The following is a 20,936-nucleotide window of genomic DNA, read 5'->3' as shown; positions in this document are numbered from 1 at the left end:
CATGTAATTACTCCATCAAATGGGCAATTAAATTGTGCTGGTTGATAGCTGAAGGTGTCAACAAAGAACAAAGAACAATACAGCACAGGAACAGGCCCTTCGGCCCTCCATGCCCGCGCCGCTCCTTGGTCCAAACTAGACCATTCTTTTGTATCCCTCCATTCCCACTCCGTTCATATGGCTGTCTAGATAAGTCTTAAACGTTCCCAGTGTGTCCGCCTCCACCACCTTGCCTGGCAGCGCATTCCAGGCCCCCACCACCCTCTGTGTAAAATATGTCCGTCTGATATCTGTGTTAAACCTCCCCCCCTTCACCTTGAACCTATGACCCCTCGTGAACGTCACCACCGACCCGGGGAAAAGCTTCCCACCGTTCACCCTATCTATGCCTTTCATAATTTTATACACCTCTATTAAGTCTCCCCTCATCCTCCGTCTTTCCAGGGAGAACAACCCCAGTTTACCCAATCTCTCCTCATAACTAAGCCCCTCCATACCAGGCAACATCCTGGTAAACCTCCTCTGTACTCTCTCCAAAGCCTCCATGTCCTTCTGGTAGTGTGGCGACCAGAACTGGACGCAGTATTCCAGATGCGGCCGAACCAACGTTCTATACATCTGCAACATCAGACCCCAACTTTTATACTCTATGCCCCGTCCTATAAAGGCAAGCATGCCATATGCCTTCTTCACCTCCTTCTCCACCTGTGACGTCACTTTCAAGGATCTGTGGACTTGCACACCCAGGTCCCTCTGCGTATCTACACCCTTTATGGTTCTGCCATTTATCGTGTAGCTCCTCCCTACATTATTTCTACCAAAATGCATCACTTCGCATTTATCAGGATTGAACTCCATCTGCCATTTCTTTGCCCAAATTTCCAGCCTATCTAGAAATGGCAGATGTCGGCAGATGTCGGCCACCTTTGCACCAGGGACCCAGGTCTGTAGCTAAAGGTCCCAATCTATCCAGCTGTTTACAGAGGCAAGATAAGGATACAACAGAAACCAGAACAGAAAATGCTGGAAAATCCTGGCCAGTCTGACAGCATCTGTAGAGAGAGAATAGAGCCAACGTTTCAAGTCTGGATAACCCTTCCTCAGATCCACGTTGGTTCTATTCTCGCTCCACAGTTGCATTCAGATCCGCTGAGACTTTCCAGCATTTTCTGTTTTTGTTTCAGATTCCAGCATCCGCAGTATTTCACCTTTTATCTTACAGCAGAAACATGCGCTCATGAAGAAACTGAATCTCAGACAATCTAAACTTGAAGGTATTTAACGCATAAAATTTAAAATGGTAATATTCAGACAAAGGATATTGAAGTAAGATGAGATAGATTCAAAGATTGATTTTTGAAAGATACAAAAACAGTAATATCCCCACAGGGTGATCTAAGATGATGACTAATAGGATTTTCTGACCCTGCACTCCCCACCCACAACGCCGCCCTGCACCCCTCCATCCCGCAGCGTGTTTTCTGGATCAGAGGCAGCTCACCAATGGCTGCCGGCCAATGACCGCATTGTTTTGTGCGGCTCGCCAGTCCCGCCATCAGGGAACCCACCATTGTCTTCAGCGGGACTGGAAGATCCCACTGGCGGGAAGGGCCGGAGTGTTTAGGAAAACATACATTCCAATCAAATTTTTTTAAACCAGGTTCCAACTTTGGGACACAAAGGAAAATGGGAAGTTAAGCAAATTCCTTTCAGTAAAAGCGGGATAAACACATGAAGCAGAACATCAGCTAGATTAATAGGATTAAAGTTGATTAGATGTAGAAATGTATCAAAGTAATCTGGTGGGAAATTAAATGAGTCGGATCTGTTGGTATCCTCTTGTCTGAACGTCATGGCTATGTATGCAAGTTATATCTAATTTAATAACAATGGGATTTGAACTAATAGCTAAACAATTAATAAATTATTAGTTATTAAAAATTACAGCTGTTCACATTTATGTGATTTGCAAATGAATGTCGTAAGAGGAACGGTTGAGGTCTCTGGGTCAGTACTCGTTGGAGTTTAGAAGGATGAGGGGAATCTTATTGAAACTTTCAGGATACTGCGAGGCCTGGATAGAGTGGACGTGGAGAGGATGTTTCCACTAGGAGGAAAAACTAAAACCAGAGAGAACAACCTCAGGCTAAAGGGACGATCCTTTAGAACAGAGATGAGGAGGAATTTCTTCAGCCAGAGAGTGGTGAATCTGTGGAACTCTTTGCCGCAGAAGGCTATGGAGGCCCAGGTCATTGAGTGTCTTGAAGACAGAGATAGATAGGTTCTTGACTGATAAGGAGATCAGGGGTTATGGGGAAAAGGTAGGAGAATGGGGATGAGAAAAATATCAGCCATGATTGAATGGCGGAGCAGACTTGATGGGCCGAGTGGCCTAATTCTGCTCCTATGTCTTATGGTCTTAATTTCAGCATTGGTTGTCATGAAGAATACAGAATTTAGAATGTTGATATGCGTTTCTTTATGCTTTCACTGCTTGTATGAGAATAATACAAACATTGATAAATGATTAAACACACGGGGTAATTCTCACCTCGCATTGGCTGTCAGCGACAATGGCGACGTGGGCGCAAAATATGGTGAGAATTGGGAAGCGTGATTCCCGCTGGCGAGATCGCTTTCCCAATTTTCCAGGCCCCTTGTTGGTGGCGCCACAGAAAGTCAGGAATCTTATTTAAATACATTAATGTCTTATTAGTGAGCCCTCCCGCCGGCATTTATCTGAATATTTATTGGACCGCCCTGCTACAATTTACAACAGCTTTATAAAAACGAGAAACCGGTGACCTCACCTCTGAAGGGGTTACCGGAGGTGAACACTCAGGTCACCATCACCCTCCAAGGTGCCAACTGCAGAGGGGACACCTGAGTGGATGCAGCGGACCCAACTAAAAGACTGAATATACAGCAATCTGTCCCACCAGCGCCGACAGGATTCTTCATAGAATCATCGAATCCCTACAGTGCAGAAGGAGGCTATTCGGCCCATCGAGGCTGCACCGACCACAATCCCACCCAGGCCCTATCCCCATAACCCCATGCATTTACCCTCCTAACCCCCCTGACACTAAGGGGCAATTGATCATGGCCAATCCACCTAATCCGCACACCTTTGGAGTGTGGGAGGAAACCGGAGCACCCAGAGGAAACCCACGCAGACACAGGGAGAACGTGTAAACTCTGCGCAGACAGTGACCCGAGGCCGGAATCGAACCTGGGGTCCCTGGCGCTGTGAGACAGCAGTGCCAGCCACTGTGCCACCGCACCCACCCACGGTGTTCCCGGTGTTCCCGCCGGGACTGACATTTTGAAAAAGTACGGGAAAATTCCGTCTGCTATCTTTGTTCTCTTCTGATAGTCCGGTGTTAAAATTACAGGAGGATGAAATTAGGGGACACAAGTATCAGGCAAGAGGTATAACCGGTGTCAGATGGGATTCTGGCTTTTTAATAACCGCGCCCCGCGTTCAATTTCACTTCAATCGTTTCTGAGTCAAAAAAGAAGGTTTGGGATTCAATTCCTCCACAGTATCCGATCTCAGCTAGGTTACTACTAAAGGCTATACAATCGATCTGTCCGGGTTAGAGAATGCCACACTCCTGCAGTCTGCTCAATCTTCATGGTTCCTGCTGACAAGATTTTGCTTGACTTGTATCCCCACACTTAGACAGCTCAACAACTCACATCGACAAGTCTCCCACATCATTCATCCATCAATAATCACCATTGAAATTAGGTCTGAGAGGGTGGCTAAAGCCAGTGGAAACATACAAATAAATTAAAGAAAGCAGGAAAGGAACAATTGGTTTCCTTTGAAGAATGAATCATTGGCAACTCCTGAAATCACTGAAATTGATACCCTAAATCATTTTTACAGTGGTTTCCAGGATCTACCTGATATCAAGTATTTTTTCACGCAGAGGGTGGTGAGTGTCTGGAACAAGCTGCCAGAGGTAGTATTGGAGGCGGGTACAATTTTGTCTTTTAAAAAGCATTTAGACAGTTACATGGGTAAGATGGGTATCGAGGGATATGGGCCAAACGCGGGCAATTAGGATTAATTTAGGGGTTTAAAAAAAAGGGTGGCATGGACAAGTTGGGCCGAAGGGCCTGTTTCCATGCTGTAAACCTCTATGACTCTAAGTAATTTGAAAGTCTTGTAACTGCGCTATCAATAAAAGACAACAAAGGTCTATATAAATACATGTCTGCTTGTTGCTAAATTGGGCAGCACGGTGGCACAGTGGTTAGCACTGCTGCCTCACAGCGCCAGGGACCCAGGTTCGATTCCGGGGCTTGAGTCACTGCCTGTGCGGAGCCTACACATTCTCCCCGTGTCTGTGTGGGTTTCCTCCGGGTGCTCCAGTTTCCTCCCACAGTCCGAAAGACAAGCAGGTTAGGTGCATTGGCCGTGCTAAATTCTCCCTCAGTGTACACAAACAGGCGACAGAGTGTGGCGACTAGGGAATTTTCACAGTAACTTCATTGCAGTGTCAATGTAAGCCAACTTGTGACACTAATAAATATTGTACATCAGAGCCTCTTGCGATTCAGAAAATGATAAGAAGAATTTTTAAAAGCAGTAACTCCATTCACAAGATACATATTCAAGAAGAATATCACAATAAGAAGGCCTACACCAGTAATAGATGCTAATTCTTTTAAACATAACATAATTATGGCCCTAGATTTCTTTCTCTCAGTCAAAATGTTCGCAAGATCACAATGTCTTTGAATTTTTAAACATTTAATTTCTGCTCTACTTAAACCAAATTGCCTCCCTTCTATATTCAGCATGAATATTAATGTAAAAGTTTAAGTGATGAATGACATGAAGTTGATAATTTAGCTTAATGGAGAAAAGACTTTGTTGTCTATCGGACTGAATAAAATCTTGATTAATGGTGTAGGTTATCCATTTTTTGACCTGAAGAACCAGAATTTAGATTCATAAGTTTGACTTCAGAGTTTGGCTTTGCTGTAGTGAGCGAAATCACCAATAGACGCAGGATGCCAGAAACAGGAATAGAAAGAAAGGAAGAAATGTAAAGAAAAGGACTTATAACAACTGTTTTGTAGACAGCCAATTTGCACTAAGCAAGTTTTCACAATTTTGATTTGATCTGATTTGATTTATTATTGTCACATGTATTAACATACAGTGAAAAGCATTGTTTCTTGCGTGCTATACAGACAAAGCATGCCGTTCATAGAGAAGGAAATGAGAGATGCAGAATGTAGTGTTACAGTCATAGCTAGGGTGTAGAGAAAGATCAACTTAATGCAAGGTAAGTCCATTCAAAAGTCTGACAGCAACAGGGAAGAAGCTGTTCTTGAGTCGGTTGGTACGTGACCTCAGACTTTTGCATCTTTTTCCGGATGGAAGAAGGTGGAAGAGAGAATGTCCTTGATGTGTGGGGTCCTTAATTATGCTGGCTGCTTTGCGGAGGCAGCGGGAAGTGTAGACAGAGTCAATGATGGGAGGCTGGTTTGAGTGATGGACTGGGCTACATTCACGACCTTTTGTAGTTCCTTGTGGTCTTGGGCAGAGCAGGAGCTATACCAAGCTGTGATACAACCAGAAAGAATGCTTTCTAGGATGCATCTGTAAAAATTGGTGAGAGTTGTAGCTGACATGCCAAATTTCCTTAGTCTTCTAAGAAATTAGAGGCATTGGTGAGCTTTCTTAACTATAGTGTCAGCGTGGGGGGACCAGGACAGGTTGTTGGTGATTTGGACTCCTAAAAACTTGAGCCTTTCTACTTCGTCCCTGTTGATGTAGACAGGGGCATGTTACAAACATGCGGCATCTGGGCAAACCAGCCTCTCATCCATTGACTCTGTCTACACTTCCCGCTGCCTCGGCAAAGCAGCCAGTATAATTAAGGACCCCACACATCGAGGACATTCTCTCTTCCAGCTTCTTCCATCCGGAAAAAGATGCAAAAGTCTGAGGTCACGTACCAACCGACTCAAGAACAGCTTCTTCCACGCTGCTGTCAGACTTTTGAATGGACTTACCTTGCGTTAAGTTGATCTTTCTCTACACCCTAGCTATGACTGTAATACTACATTCTGCACTCTCTCATTTCCTTCTCTATGAACGGTATGCTTTGTCTGTATTGCGCGCAAGAAACAATACTTTTCACTGTATGTTAATACATATGACAATAATAAATCAAATCAAATCAAATGAGATTAATGACCAGCTAAGTTTCATTTTCAAATGATTATCGTTGAGGGATGAACGCTGGTCTCAACACAGGGAAAATATCTGTGGAGAGAGAAACAAAGTTCCAAGTAGGTGACCCTTCATCGGATGAAAAGCCTTCTCTCTTTCACTCTCCCCAGCTGCCGCCAGACCTGTTGAGCATTTCCAACACTTTCTGTTTTTATTTCAGATTTTCAGTACCTGCAATCTTCGGCTTTTCAAGAACTTCCTGGTGATCTTTGACGAGTTGAATAGAATTTTAAAATTCGACAAACATGGGGTAAGATTTTCCAGCCCTTCTCGCCAGCAGGATCCTCCAGTCCCGCTGAATGTGACCCCGCCCCCCCCTCCCCTCCCCCGTGGCGGGTTCCCCAGCGCCGGGACGAACAAGCCATGCAGAACACCGTAGTGATTGATGGGTGAAATAACTCCTCAGAGGCCGGTGTCCCTTCACCACATTCCCTTTATTTACAAACTCAATTCCACTCCTGAGAAGATACAAAGCCAGAATCCAGAGTGTCAGTAGCCCTGACATGGACAGGGGTGGATAGTCAGAGGCTTTCTCCAAGGGTGGAAGTGTCATTTACAAGGGGGGCACAGGTTCAAGGTGAGAGCGGGAAAGTTTAAGGGAGATGTGCGGGGGATGTTTTTCACCCAGAGAGTGGTGGGTGCCTGGAACGCGCTGCCAGAGGAGGTGGTGGAAGCAGGCACATTAGCAACATTTAAGGGGCATCTGGATGGGTGCATGAATAGGAAGGGAATAGAGGGATACGGACCGAGTAAGGGCAGAAGGTATTTATTTTGGTTTAGTTCCGGCATCATGATTGGCACAGGCTTGGAGGGCCGAAGGGCCTGTTCCTGTGCTATACTTTTCTTTGTTCTTTTGTTCTTATATATATATATATATATATAGGCGAGACTCCCTGATTGGCCAGGCAATCATTTCCTCAATCAGGGAGCTCATATTCCAAGGGGCCCACTTCATGGATCATTGCAGTGGGACTGGAAGATCCCACCAGCGGCCATTGGCAAGCTGTGTCGTTTGCCTAAAAACAGGCCACCGGAGTGGAGGTGGAGGTGGGGGTGGTAATCCCTCCCTTGGTCTTGGATGCACCTCATTGCTGCCTTGAAATGTTAGCCTCAAGCTTTAGATTATGCACTACGCTGAAATGCACGATCAGACAGAACGGACTGATGAGAATTAGCCTCAATTATTCCGCTGGACTCTGAGAATTCTTCCATATTATGTGGCGAGCATGCCGCTCCTTTTGTGTTTATTCACAGGATGTGGGCATTGCTCGCTGGGCCAGCATTCATTGCCCATCCCTAACTACCCTCCGTGTCAGAGAGCATTTAAGATCTGGACTCACACATAGGCCAGGCCGGGAAGATGGCAGAGATGGACATCAGTGAACAGGATGTGGTTTTTTTAACAACAGCTGACAACGGTTTCATCAGACTTTTAATTCTAGATTTTTGGTGCAGTCAAATTGCACCACCTGCCGTGGCAAGATTCGAACCCGGGCCCCCGGAGCATTACTCTGGGTTGCTGGATTACTAGTTCAGTGATGATGCCACTGCGCCACTGCAATGCTATTCCATTCTGCCACTCCATTTCCTATGTTCCATCATTCTGTTTCACTTTAATCTTCACAGCTTCACTTTATTTTGCTCTAACAAACTATTTGGCCTCACACAGTTTCATTCTGCTTCATTCCACATGACCGACCTTTATGTCATTTTATTTCAAGCCTGCCTTTACATTGGTTAAGAATGCGAGTTACAAATGAATTCTCATGCGCTTGCATGTACATTACAGGATAAGCCTCTAGCTGTCAGCCATATGGACTATAAAATGGTTAGATTATTTATAGATCACTTTTCTTACTTAAATTCAGGCTACGTGTGATAAGTGACCATTTTGATAAAATTAAACCCTATGTTACCCAAATTAAACTCTGCACATTATTTATGAAATAAGTTTTTAATGTTTATTTATTATTGTCACAAGTCGGCTTACATTAACACTGCAATAAAGTTACCGTGAAAATCCCCTACTCGCCACACTCCGACACCTTTTCGGGTGCACTGAGGGAGAATTTAGCACGACCAATGCATCTAATCAGCACGTCCTTAGAAAAAAGTGTTTAGGAAATATCACAAAGGATCCCACTATTGTCTGGTTAAGCATGTTTTGTATCTGAATAAAGCTGTCGAGTTTCCTCAGTGATTATACAATGACCTGGATTTTCCAGTGGTGCTTTCTGACATTACTCTTCTGAAACAGACTGGGCTCTGCACACATGCAGTTTATATGTGAAATCCAGGGGTTCTTGTCAGTGATTCCATGCTTCACCAGAGGATGCGCTATTTAGTCGCCCCTGACAACAATCAGTTAGAAAGCACTGAACTGTTGAGAGCATTCACCGCTTTGCTTTTAGTTCAGTAAAAAAACCCTGGAATGCTAATACATTACTGAATTGGGTGTAACTAGGCTTTTTATCGATGTACTAATTTCATAATTAGTGATGAACATCATCACTGGGCCTGAAAGAGTAATTTCATATTTATTGTTAAATTTCTACATTATGATTTAAAAATGCACATAGTTAGTGCCGGGATTCTCTGATCCCGCTGGGGTCAAAGGGGTTTCCTGTTGTACGCAGTCCTGAATGCTGGGGAACCCGCAGCCAGAGGGTGTGGAGTTTGCCATCGGCAGAACTGGAAGGGCCCACTGGCGGGCACAGATGGAAAGTTCCGGCTGAAATGTTTTTCCCAATGATTGTAAAATAAAAAAATAAAAAGTGAAGATCTTTACATCTGGTTTTCTGTGTGTGAGAATACTCCAATGTGATTGACTGCCTATCCTGATCAATGACATCACTGTTGCTGGGCACCTCGTGATCCCATTGACTTGCCGCCAGGTGCAAACTGATGTCAAGAAGATGGGGGTGGGGCAGTCTGTACCACGGTGATCGCTCGATCTTTGTGCAGCTTTCTTCAGTGACCATGGCGTGTACCATTGCTTTGCCGCTGCATACAAAATCCAGCCCGATTGAAGACATCAGGGCGGATTTTCCTGTCCTGCCCGCCATGGGAATCATAGCATGTGTGTGGGGGGGGGGGGGGGGGGGGGGGGGGTGGATGGGGGGTAGTGTTCAGACCATGTAAAGGTACGTTTACCTCGGGTGGGATTTTCCAGTTTTGGGGCAAGCGTGGCCAGAAAATCCCACCCATAGAGTCATAGAATCGCTAAGGTACAGAAGGAGGCCATTCAGCCCATCCAGTCTGCACCAGCTCTCCGACAGAGCACCTTACCCAGGCCCAGCCCCTGCCCTAACCCCATAACTCGGCACATTTACCATGGCTAATCCCCTAACCCGCACATCTTGGGACACTAAGGGGCAATTTAGCATGGCCAATCCATCTAACCTGCACGTCTTTGGAATTGTTGGACATAGTTGGATCAAATCAAAATGCATTGAGTAACACAGACATGGCAGACAATTAAGATTTCTGCAAGAGAAATTAAGGATTACCTTTTAAAAAACTATTTGTGCAAGTACTTAATTGAAAGGTGCTTACACATAGAGGTACAAAGGTTTAAAGTTTAAAGTTTATTTATTAGTGTCACAAGTAGGCTTGCATTAACACTGCAATGAAGTTACTGTGAAAATCTGTGGGAGAGAAATACCTGCCCCATGTCCAAAATCAGACCTTGGCTTTTGTTCATTTGCCTTTTATTACTGCAGTGCGTGCTTAAAAACTTTTACATCTCGAACTTTTCCAGTTTTGATGACAGGCCACCTGAAAAATTAAATCTGTTTTCCTCCCCCGAGGTATTGCCAGACCCTCTGAGTATTTCCAGTATGTTCTGTTTCTGTTTCGAACCACAAAGCTCCCAGTTATATTAAACAGTGGTTCAAGAAGATTGCCCATCACGACAGCAAGGTATGGCTAATTTACCCAGTCCTTGTCAGTGACATCCACATCCCGGGAATTCAATTAAAAGTCATTTTAATTTTTTTACGAAGGGCAGGTCTGCATCCACGTCCTGCATTTTCCGCTTTTATTTAAGTTGTGGCACATAACCTGTTAAAACCTACCGCTTCCCTCTCACCAACTTGTCTATTAGGAACATAAATTAACCAAAACCTGATTTACTGTCACTTTTAGCATGACAGAATTAATCTTCATATCATTTAAATTATGAAAACCCAGAGAGCCTTTCGCCATTCCCAACCCACTTCAAGTGAAGCGGAAACTATTCCATCTTACTTACTTTCGCAGGATTCTGGACGCAATCCTCAAAAGTTCCTTTGATGCATGAAGTTCAAGTCAGGGGTTGGCTTGTCTTTTTTTTTCTGGGCTCGTTCAAAACAGAATGTAGAATTAGTAATATTGTTATGACAAAATGATGATCATTGAGAAATAATCAGCGTACTGAGGATTGCCAAGAGTGCTGCCAAGTGCACCGTTCAGAGAATAGTTTAATTATTGACGTTCACACTTGAGTGGCACAGTGGCACAGTGGTTAGCACTACTGCCTCACAGCTCCAGGGACCCGGGTTCAATTCTGGCCTTGGATGATTGCGTGGAGTTTGTACGTTTTCCCCATGTCTGCATGGGTTTCCTCCGTGTTCTCCGGTTTCCTTCCACAGTCCAAAGATGTGCTGGTTCGGTGGACTGATAAATTGCCCCTTAGTGTCCCATGATTTGTAGGTTAGGGGGATGGGCAGGGTAAATGCATGGGGTAAATGATTGGCCGAGTAAGATGCTCTGTTGGAGAGTTGGTGCAAACTCAATGGGCTGAATGGCCTCCTTCTGCACCCCGGAAATTCTATGACATTCCATTAAACAGGTAACAAAACACCACAATTTGCAGTTGTTCATTTTTACACCATCTCCATGAAACATAAACCCGTACATTGAATCAGGAGGAGGCCATGCAGCCCCTGGAGCCTGTTTTACCATTCAATTAGATAATAACTGATTGGTATTGTCCCTTCATTTTCCTGCCTTGGTGGAGCAAGCAAACCTACTGTATCTCACCAATATATCTACCCTTTACACATAGCTTGCCAAAACTCATCAATACTCATTTGGGTATGGAGCGGGGCTAAAGTGGGGAGAGTGGGGTGGGAGGAAGGATGTTTTAGCATCACTGTTGAACTTAAATCTGTTCTTTATCCATGTACATGTACTTTTCAGGTACCCACCAATGGATAGCCAAGTCACTAAGTGTACAGAGTATTTAGGGACAGAGACAGAGGGAGCATGTGTGTTTGCTTGGCTATTTACAGACAAAAAATGATGTTGAAAGCATATCATTACAAGATTCATGAAACAATAAATATATGTTGGGAGTAATCCTAACTAATAATGAACAAAGAAATTGTGTGCACCTCAACCAAATGCGGATACAGAGAGAAAATGGGGGCATTGATCTTGCAATTAGTTATCTGGCACTTAAAACACTCGATCAGGACAGGGTTGGGGGCCATGCATGCATGGATCTCAGTCTGACAGGACTTGGGCATAGAGACCTTGATTGTATTTTTGTACATTTGATTGTACATTTGATTGTACACTTGGAACTGAATGGTCTTATTAGCGACAGACAGCATGGTTTTATATGAGGGAGGTCATGTCTCACTAATTTAATTGAGTTTTTTGAGGAGGTGACAAAAATGATTGACGAGGGAAGGGCTGTGGATATTGTCTACATGTATTTTAGTAAGGCATTTGACAAGGTCCCTTATGCAAGCTGGTGTAAAAGGTTAAATCACATGGGATCAAGGGTGAACTAGCTAGATGGATTCAGAACTGGCTTTTGGCCATGGAAGACTGAGGGTAGCGGTGGAAGGCAGTTTTTCTGAATGGAGGTCTGTAACTAGTGGTGTTCCGCAGGGATCAGTGCTGGGACCTCTGCTGTTTGTAATATATATAAATGACTTGGAAGAAAACGTAGCTGATCTGATTAGCAAGTTTGCGGATGATATTAAGATTGGAGCTGCGGATAGTGATGTAGATTGTCAGAGAACACAGCAGGATATAGATAAGCTGAAAATTGGGCGGAGAGATGGCAGATGGAATTTAATCCAGACAAGTGCGAGGTGATGCATTTTGGTAGATCCAATTCAGGTGGGAGCTATAAAATAAATGGCAGAACCACCAGGAGCATAGACACACAGCGAGATCTGGGAGCACAGGTCCACAGATCCTTAAAGGTGGCAGCACAGGTGGAAAAGGTGGTGAAGAAAGCATATGGCATGCTTGCCTTCATCAGATGGGGCATCGAGTGTAGAAGTTGGCAAATTATGTTACAGTTACATAAAACGTTGGTTAGGCCACATTTGGGATACTGTGTCCAATTCTGGTCACCACACAACCAGAAGTATGTGGAGGCTTTGGACAGAGTTCCGAAAAGGTTTACCAGGATGTTGCCTGATATGGAGGGTATTTGCTATAAGGAGAGATTGAATAAACTGGGATTGTTCTCCCTGGAAAGACGGAGCCCGAGGGACGACCTGATGGAAGTTTATAAAATTATGAGAGGTATAGATAGGATGAACAGTCGGAAGCCATTTTCCCAGGGCAGGAATGACAATTACAAGGGGGCACAAGTTCAAGATAAGGGGGGAAAGGTTCAGTGGAGATGGGGGGGGAGGTTTTTTTATGCAGAGAGTGGTGGGGGCCTGGAATGCACTGTCAAGTGAGCTGGTTGAGACAGATACGTTAGCCACATTTAAGACTTATCTTGATAGGCATATGAAGAAACGGGGAATAGAGGGATACAGGCAGTTGGTTTAGATAGGTAAACATGATTGGCGCAGGCTTGGAGGGCTGAAGGGCCTGTTCCTGTGGTGTACTGTTCTTTGTTCTTTGTATAGAGTTGGTGTAAGGCGGAGACAGATGCCAGGGAAAAGAGCTTGAGAGGAATCAATTCTTAAAATGTTGAAAGCATAGATGAAAGTTTTAGCAGCAGAAAGAGTGAACCAAGGGACGTAATATTTCAAAGTGGTTTCTGCTGAGGACGGCTTTAGATGGAAAATTGAACAGAGAGCTGCAGAGAATGGCAAAACCATGCAACTACGAACTCAAACGTGAGCAAGAACCCAAGAAAATGAGTGAGGCTGGTATGAGACACACCTAGCTCCTGGTGAGATATAAACTAACTACCCTCAGTTTCAGCAATAATTAGCTGAAGGATGCTTGTATTTCAGATCTTCATGCCTGCTACGTAGACAGAAGGAAAACTCTGGAGTCAGGGTGGCCACCAAACCTGGGCACTATCGACAAACATGAAAGCTTGCTGTGTTCGCGAGGGTGATATTGGTGAGTGATGGAACGCAGATGATGAATAGTGCCTCTTAATGACACAGTGCCTCACAATGCCAGGGACCCGGGTTCAATTCCTGGCTTGGGTCACTGTCTATGCGGAATCTGCACATTCTCCCTGTGTCTGCGTGGGTTTCCTCCGGTTTTTTTAAAGTTGAAAGTTTATTTATTTGTCACAAATAAGGCTTACATTAACACTGCAATGAAGTTACTGTGAAATTCCCCGAGTCGCCACACTCCGGCGCCTGTTCAGGTACACCAAGGGAGAATTTAGCATGGCCAATGCACCTAACCAGCACGTCTTTCAGACTGTGGGAGGAAATTGGAGGACCTGGAGGAAACCCATGCAGACACGGGGAGAACGTGCTAAGTCCACACAAACAGTGACCCAAGACAGGAATCGAACCTGGGTCCCTGGCGCTGTGAGGCAGCAGTGCTAACCACTGTGCCACCATGCCACCCACAGTCCAAAGATGTGCGAGTTACGTGGATTGGCCATGCTAAATTGCACCTTTGCTTTAGGGGGATTAGCAGGGTAAATATATGGGGTTACAGGGATGGGGCTTGGGTGGGATTGTTGTCAGTGCAGGCTCAATAGGCCGAATGGCCTCCTTCTGTACTGTAGAGATTCTATGATTCTATGAATTGGAGAAGTATAAAAATGGTGCCCAGGTAAATCTTTGAAGGGAAATGTCTATACCATAGAAACCCTACAGTGCAGAAGGAGGCCATTCGGCCCATCGAGTCTGCACCGACCACAATCCCACCCAGGCCCTACCCCCACATATTTTACCCGCTAATCCCTCTAACCTACGCATCCCAGGACTCTAAGGGGCAATTTTTAACCTGGCCAATCAACCTAACCCGCACATCTTTGGACTGTGGGAGGAAACCGGAGCACCCGGAGGAAACCCACGCAGACACGAGGTTATCTGATTTCAAGAAAAAATTAGATATCGTTCTAAGAGCTAAAGGGATCAATGGATATGGGGGAAGGGGGGATCAGGAAATTGAATTTGATGATCAGCCAGGATCAAAATGTATGGCAGAGCAGGCTTTAAGGGCCGAATGGCCTACCCCTACTTCTAGTGTCTATATTTCTATGTGAAAGTGAAAGTACAAAATGTTCTGGGGACCCGAATTCGAATCCCCCCACAGCAGATGGTGGAATTTAACTTAAATTTTAAAAATTTGTAATTAAGAATCTACTGATGACCATGAAACCATTGTCGATTGTCGGAAAAACCCATCTGATTCACTGATGTCATTTTGGAAGGAAATCTGCTGTCCTTACCTGGCCTGGCATACATATGATTCCAGAGCCACAGCAATGTGGTTGACTCTCAACTGCCTTCCAAGGGCAACTAGGGATGGGCAATAAATGCTGGCCAGCCAGTGACACCCATGTCCCACGACTGATTAAAAAAAAGAGCAGTAATACATGAGTGGACGGCGGAAAAGCAACAGTGAATTGATTAAAGAGCAAAGTATAGAATACGCATAAGAGCAATATGTCATATAAAGAATATTTTACTAATGTTTTTGAGGAAACGGAGGAAGAAAGCTCCACCGGCTGCAGTCATACCTGGTACAAAGGAAGATGGTTGTGGTTGATGGAGGTCAATCAGCTGCAAGAGTTCCTCAGGGAAGTTTCCGAGGCCCAACCATCCTCAGCTGTTTCATCGGTGACCTTTCTTCCATCATGAGGTCAAAAGTGGTGATGTCTGCTGCTGATTGCACAATAGTTGGAGGCATTCATGACTCCTCAGATGCTGGACAATATTCAGAGCTGGGCTGGCAATTAGCATTTGTGTCACACCAGTGCCAGACAATGACCATCTCCAGCAAGACAAAATCCAACCATTTTCCCTCAACATTCAATGGCATAACCATCGCTGAATCTCTCACTATCAACATCCCGGAGGGTTCCCATTGGCCAGGAACAGGACTGGGCTAACTATATAAATACTGTTTGGTACAAGAATAGGGCAGAGGCTAGGAAAAGCACCACCTGGAATTTCCCTTCCAAGCCACTCACCATGCTGACTTGGAAACATATCACTGTTTCTTCACTGCCATTGTGTCAAAGTCCTAGAACTCCCTTCCTAATAGCATTGTGGGGGCTTCTGCAAAATATCATAGGATCATAGAAACTCTACAGTGCAGAAGGAGACCATTCAGCCCATTGGGCCTGATTTTACCAAAACTTCGCACGAAATCGCGGTAAAGTTGGGCGTCGGGCCTGTATTGTGATCTCGCACCCGATTCCGAGCAGATCGCGGCTTTACCGATACCCGATTCGGGCACGGGTCCGGCCCGCGCCCGAATCGGGTGGCCCGACGATTTAAATGGGTGGGACCCAGGTCATCCTCTGGTCGGCGGGGGGTGGGGGGGAGGGGCACTGCCAGTCTGCGGCCGATCGGTAGGGAGGAAGGAGGCAGGGGGGTCCGCCGCCAGTCTGCAGGTGATCCCTCCTCCCCACTGGAGGAACGAATCCCTCCTGCCGGAGTGGACGTGCAGCCATGCCATCCCACAAAACCTTCAGGATGAAGCGATTCCTCGCGAAGAAGATGAAGCAGAACCAGCCGATTCCACAGTGGATCCGCATGAAAACCGGCTACAAGATCAGTACAAGTCCAAGAGGAGACACTGGAGAAGGACCAAGCTGGGCCTGTAAAGGATACAGCATCACTGGTACACTACCAGCCACAGCCATCTCTCCCGCTCTCTTGCCCCTGTAGGGAAGAGTAATCGGTTCTGCTTCATCTTCTTAGTGAGGAATCGCTTCATCTTGAAGGTTTTGTGGGATGGCATGGCCGCACGTCCACTCCGGCAGGAATGATTCGTTCCTCCAGTGGGGAGGAGGGATCGCCCGCAGACTGGCAGCGGACCCCCCTGCCCCCTCCCTCCCCACCGATCGGCCACAGACTGGCAGCGGACCCCCCCCCGTCCCCCACCGACCAGAGGATGATCTGCGTCCCACCCCCCCCCCCCCCGCCCCCCGACTAGAGGATGATCTGGGTCTCGCCCCCCCTCCTCCTCCCACCACCCCCATCCCCCTCCCCCCAGAGGATGACTGTCAGAGAGCCGCTCTCTGCTTTTTTTTTTCGCGCCCGGGCACGCACTGTCAGATTTTTTTCGAACTGCACATGCGCAGTTCAGAGCTCCGATCGGTCCACCAGCGCTAAGCCCCGCCCACAGCACGGATCGGACTGGAGCCGGCAAAACGCTTATGGGCGCGCTGCAAAGAGGATTCCGGGCGTGGATCTATTTGACGCCCGGATTCGGCACTTAGACTCAAAATGGTAAAATCAGGCCCATTGAGTCTGCACCGACAACAATCCCAGCCCAAGCCCTATCCCCACAACTCCACACATTTATCCCACTAATCCCTCTAACCTACACATCCCAGGACACGAAGGGGTAATTAAGCATGGCCAATCAACCTAACCCGCACTGCAATGAAATTGCTGTGAAAATCCCCTAGTTGCCACACTCTGTCACCTGTTCGGGAACACTGAGGGAGAATTTAGCATGGCCAATGCACCTAACCAGCACATCTTTCGGAGTGTGGGAGGAAACCAGAGCACCCGGAGGAAACCCATGCAGACACGGGGAGAACGTGCAAACTCCACACAGACAATGACCCAAGCTGGGATTCGAACCTGGGTCCCTTGCGCTGTGAGGCAGCAGTGCTAGCCACTGTGCCATCCCGAATGTGTACTGCAGCGGTTAAAAAAGGCAGTCCACAATCACCTTCTCAAGGGCAATTAGGATGGGCAATAATTGCTGGTCTAGCCAGTGACACCCACATCCCATAAATGAAATATACTCACAGATCATTTACAGATATGGAGACTCCTTCAATACAGCTCCTCCAATCCAGCTGCACATGTGGCAGCCACTACCATCTCCAGACTTGTATAAAGTTGGCCTCCAAATATCATTATTTTGCAGGCCCACTGAAAAGTCAATGGACTCTCGCTCGAGAATTACTGAATTAAAGAGAGCAGATGAGGGACAGTGATATGTGCTCGCATTTATATATAGAAACATAGCAAATTTATAGAACAGGTGGAGGCCATTCCTGACTGTGCTGGCCAATAAAGAGTTATCCAGTTTAACCCAACTTTCCACTTCTTAGTCTGTAGCTCACTTTAAATGCGCATCCAAGTACTTTTTCAATACAGTAAAGGTTTCTGCCTCTACCACTCTTTCAGGTAATGAGTACTTGATCTCCACAATCCCCGGGAGGTGAGGAATTCTCAACTGCCTTTTAATACTTCTGCCAATGACATCAAATCTATGTCCATTGGTTATTGACTTCTCTGCTAGGAAATAGCTCCTTCCCATCCACCCTAACTGGGCCCTCAATTTTTTACACCTCAATTAAATCTCTTCTCAGCCTTTCCAAAGGTGACAATGGCCGTCTATCCAATCTTTCCTCATAGCTAAACTTCTCCATTCTTGGAAGTACCCTCATAAAGCACTGCTGTACCCGCTCCAGTGCGAGGGCACTGGTAAGCATGACCAGGATTACTGAATGATAGAAGTGATCACTTTTTTTATTCTTTCATGAGAAACATGGACACATAGAAAATAGAATCAGGAATAGGCCATTTAGCCCTTCGAATCTGCTCTGCTATTCATTGTGATCACGGCTGATCATCAAATTCAATATCCCTGATCCTGCCTTCCCCCATATCCCTTGATCTCTGTAGCCCCAAGAGCTGTATCTAATTTCTCTTGAAATCACACAATGCTTTGGCCTCAGCCACTTTCTGTGGTAGTGAATTCCACACATTCACCACCCTCTGGGTGAAGAAATATCTTCTCACCTCAGTCCTAAAAAGTTGATCCCTTATCCTTAAGCAATGACCCCTAGTTCTGGACTCCCCCACCATCGGGAACATTCTTTCTGAATCTACCCTGTCTAATCCTGTTAGAATTTTATCAGTTTCTATGAGATTCTCTCTCACTCTTCTAAACTCCAATGAATACAATCCTAACTGACTTAGTCTCTCATCATATGACAGACCTGCCATCCCAGGAATCAGCCTGGTAAACCTATGCTGCACTCCCTCTATAGCAAGGGCACCCTTCCTCAGATAAGGACACCAAAACTGCGCACAATGTTCCACAATACTCCTCACCAACACCCTGTCTAATGCAGTAAAACATTTCTATTCTTATATTCAAATCCTCATGTTATGAAGATCAACATACCATTTGCCTTCTTTACTGCCTGCTGTACCTGCGCGCTAACTTTCACCAACTGATGCACGAGGATACTAAGATCTTGCTGATTATCCACCTCTCTCAAGTTACACTCATTCAAGTAATAATTAGAGATGTGAGGGTCCACGCTGTCGAGGCCAGCATTTATTGCCCATCCTTAATCACCCTTGTAAAGGTGGTGGTGAGCTGCCTTCTTGAACTGCTGCAGTCCATGGACCAACAGTGTCGCTTGGAAGGGAGAAGGCTTTGAGGAACTCACACAGAAAGTGATAAAAGGCAACATGTGGTTGTTTGGCAATTTCTTACTGAAAAAACTTAAGAATTATTAATTTAAGTCAGGATAATAGAGGAGGCAATCAAGACAGCTGAAGGTGGAATTTATAAGGGGGTTTGAAATAACCCTAATGAAAGGGGCAGGTTTATCATATCAGCAAGCACAAGATCGAGTCGGAACGTTGAGAATGCAGTTCCTGGCTTGCAAGAAAAAGTTGAATTGGGGATGGGTTTTACTGAGGTAATGAAACTGATGTGGCCAAGGGCCCATGATGAGGTGGCACGGTGGCGCAGTGATTAGCACTGCTGCCTCACGGTGCCAGGGACCCAGGTTCAATTCCAGTTTGTGTGACTATATGGAGTCTGCACGTTCTCTCCGTGTCTGCATGGGTTTCCTCCGGGTGCTCCGGTTTCCTCCCACAGTCCGAGAGACATGCTGGTTAAGGTGAATTGGCCGTGCTAAATCCTCCCTCAGTGTACCCGAACAGGCGCCGGAGTGTGGTGACTAGGGGAATTTCACAGTAACTTCATTGCAGTGTTAATGTAAGCCTTACTTGTGACTATTAAATAAACTTAAAATGCAGAAGAAATTGTTCTTCTGATTTTTCAGTTCATACTGAATGTCGTAACAATCCAAATCAGAATTTCTCCCTTTGGACTGCGATATTTTCAGCTTTCTGTAACTTCGGATAAGACTTGAACTCATTTAAAACCCCATCCAATTGTGCAGTTAAAATAGGGTCCAATGTTGTCTTTATTCCCTTCTCCATGAGGAAAGCACCCTGTGTTAACTGAACAAAGTGTATGTAAGGTGAAGATAAGTTTTATCTGCTGACTGTTTGCCAAAGGTGAAATGTTGTAAAACAAATCACTTTTTAAAAAAATTATTTCCCGAGATGTGAAGGTCCGCTGTCAAGGCCAGTATTTATGACCCGTTGCTTATTGCCCTTGAGATGGTGGCGGTGAGCTGCCTTATTGAACCGTTGTGGTCCGTGTGGTGTGGGTACACCCACAGTGCTGTCAGGAGGGGAGTTATAGGATTTTGACCCAGCAACAATGAGGAGTGGTGATATATTTCCAAGTCAGGGTGACATGGAGAGGAACTGGCAGATGCTGCTATGGAAAGCCTCTTTGGATGTTTTAATACCTTAGAAGCTTTAGGTATCTAAATGCAAGTTATTGTTGCTACATATTTTCACAGAATCACAGGATTGTTATGGTCCAGAAGGAGGCCATTTGGCCCATTGTGTCTGCTTTCCAAATGAGCATCATGACTTAGTCCCATTCCCTTGTCTTTTTCCTACACCCCTGCACATAGTTTCTATACAAATAACCATCCCATGCCCTCTTGAGTGCCTCGATTGAACCTGCCTCCACCACACTTCCAGCCAGTGCATTCTAGATCTGAACCACACTCCTTGGGTGAAAAACATTTTTTCCCACATCGCATTTGCTTCTTTTGCAAATCTGTGCTCTTTCATTCTTGATATCCTTTTACGAGGGGGAACAGTTTCTCCCTATCTGCTCTGTCCAGCCCCCACATGATTTTAAACATCTCTATCAAAACTCCTCTCAGCCTTCTTCTCTCCAAGGAAAACAGTCCCAGCCTCTTCAATCTATCCTCATTTCTGAAGTTTCTCATCCTTCCAGCCATTCTTGTGGGAGGTGATGGCCTAGTGGTATTATCACTAGACTATTAACCCAGAAACTCAGCTAATGTTCTGGGGACCCGGGTTCGAATCCCGCCACGGCAGATGGTGGAATTTGAATTTAATAAAAATACCTGGAATTAAGAATCTACTGATGACCATGAAACCATTGTTGGAAAAACCCATCTGGTTCACTAATGTCCTTT

Source organism: Mustelus asterias, chromosome 11, assembly GCF_964213995.1.
Source record: "Mustelus asterias chromosome 11, sMusAst1.hap1.1, whole genome shotgun sequence".
Classification (NCBI taxonomy): Eukaryota; Metazoa; Chordata; class Chondrichthyes; order Carcharhiniformes; family Triakidae; genus Mustelus; species Mustelus asterias.
This window is presented reverse-complemented; position numbering follows the sequence as displayed.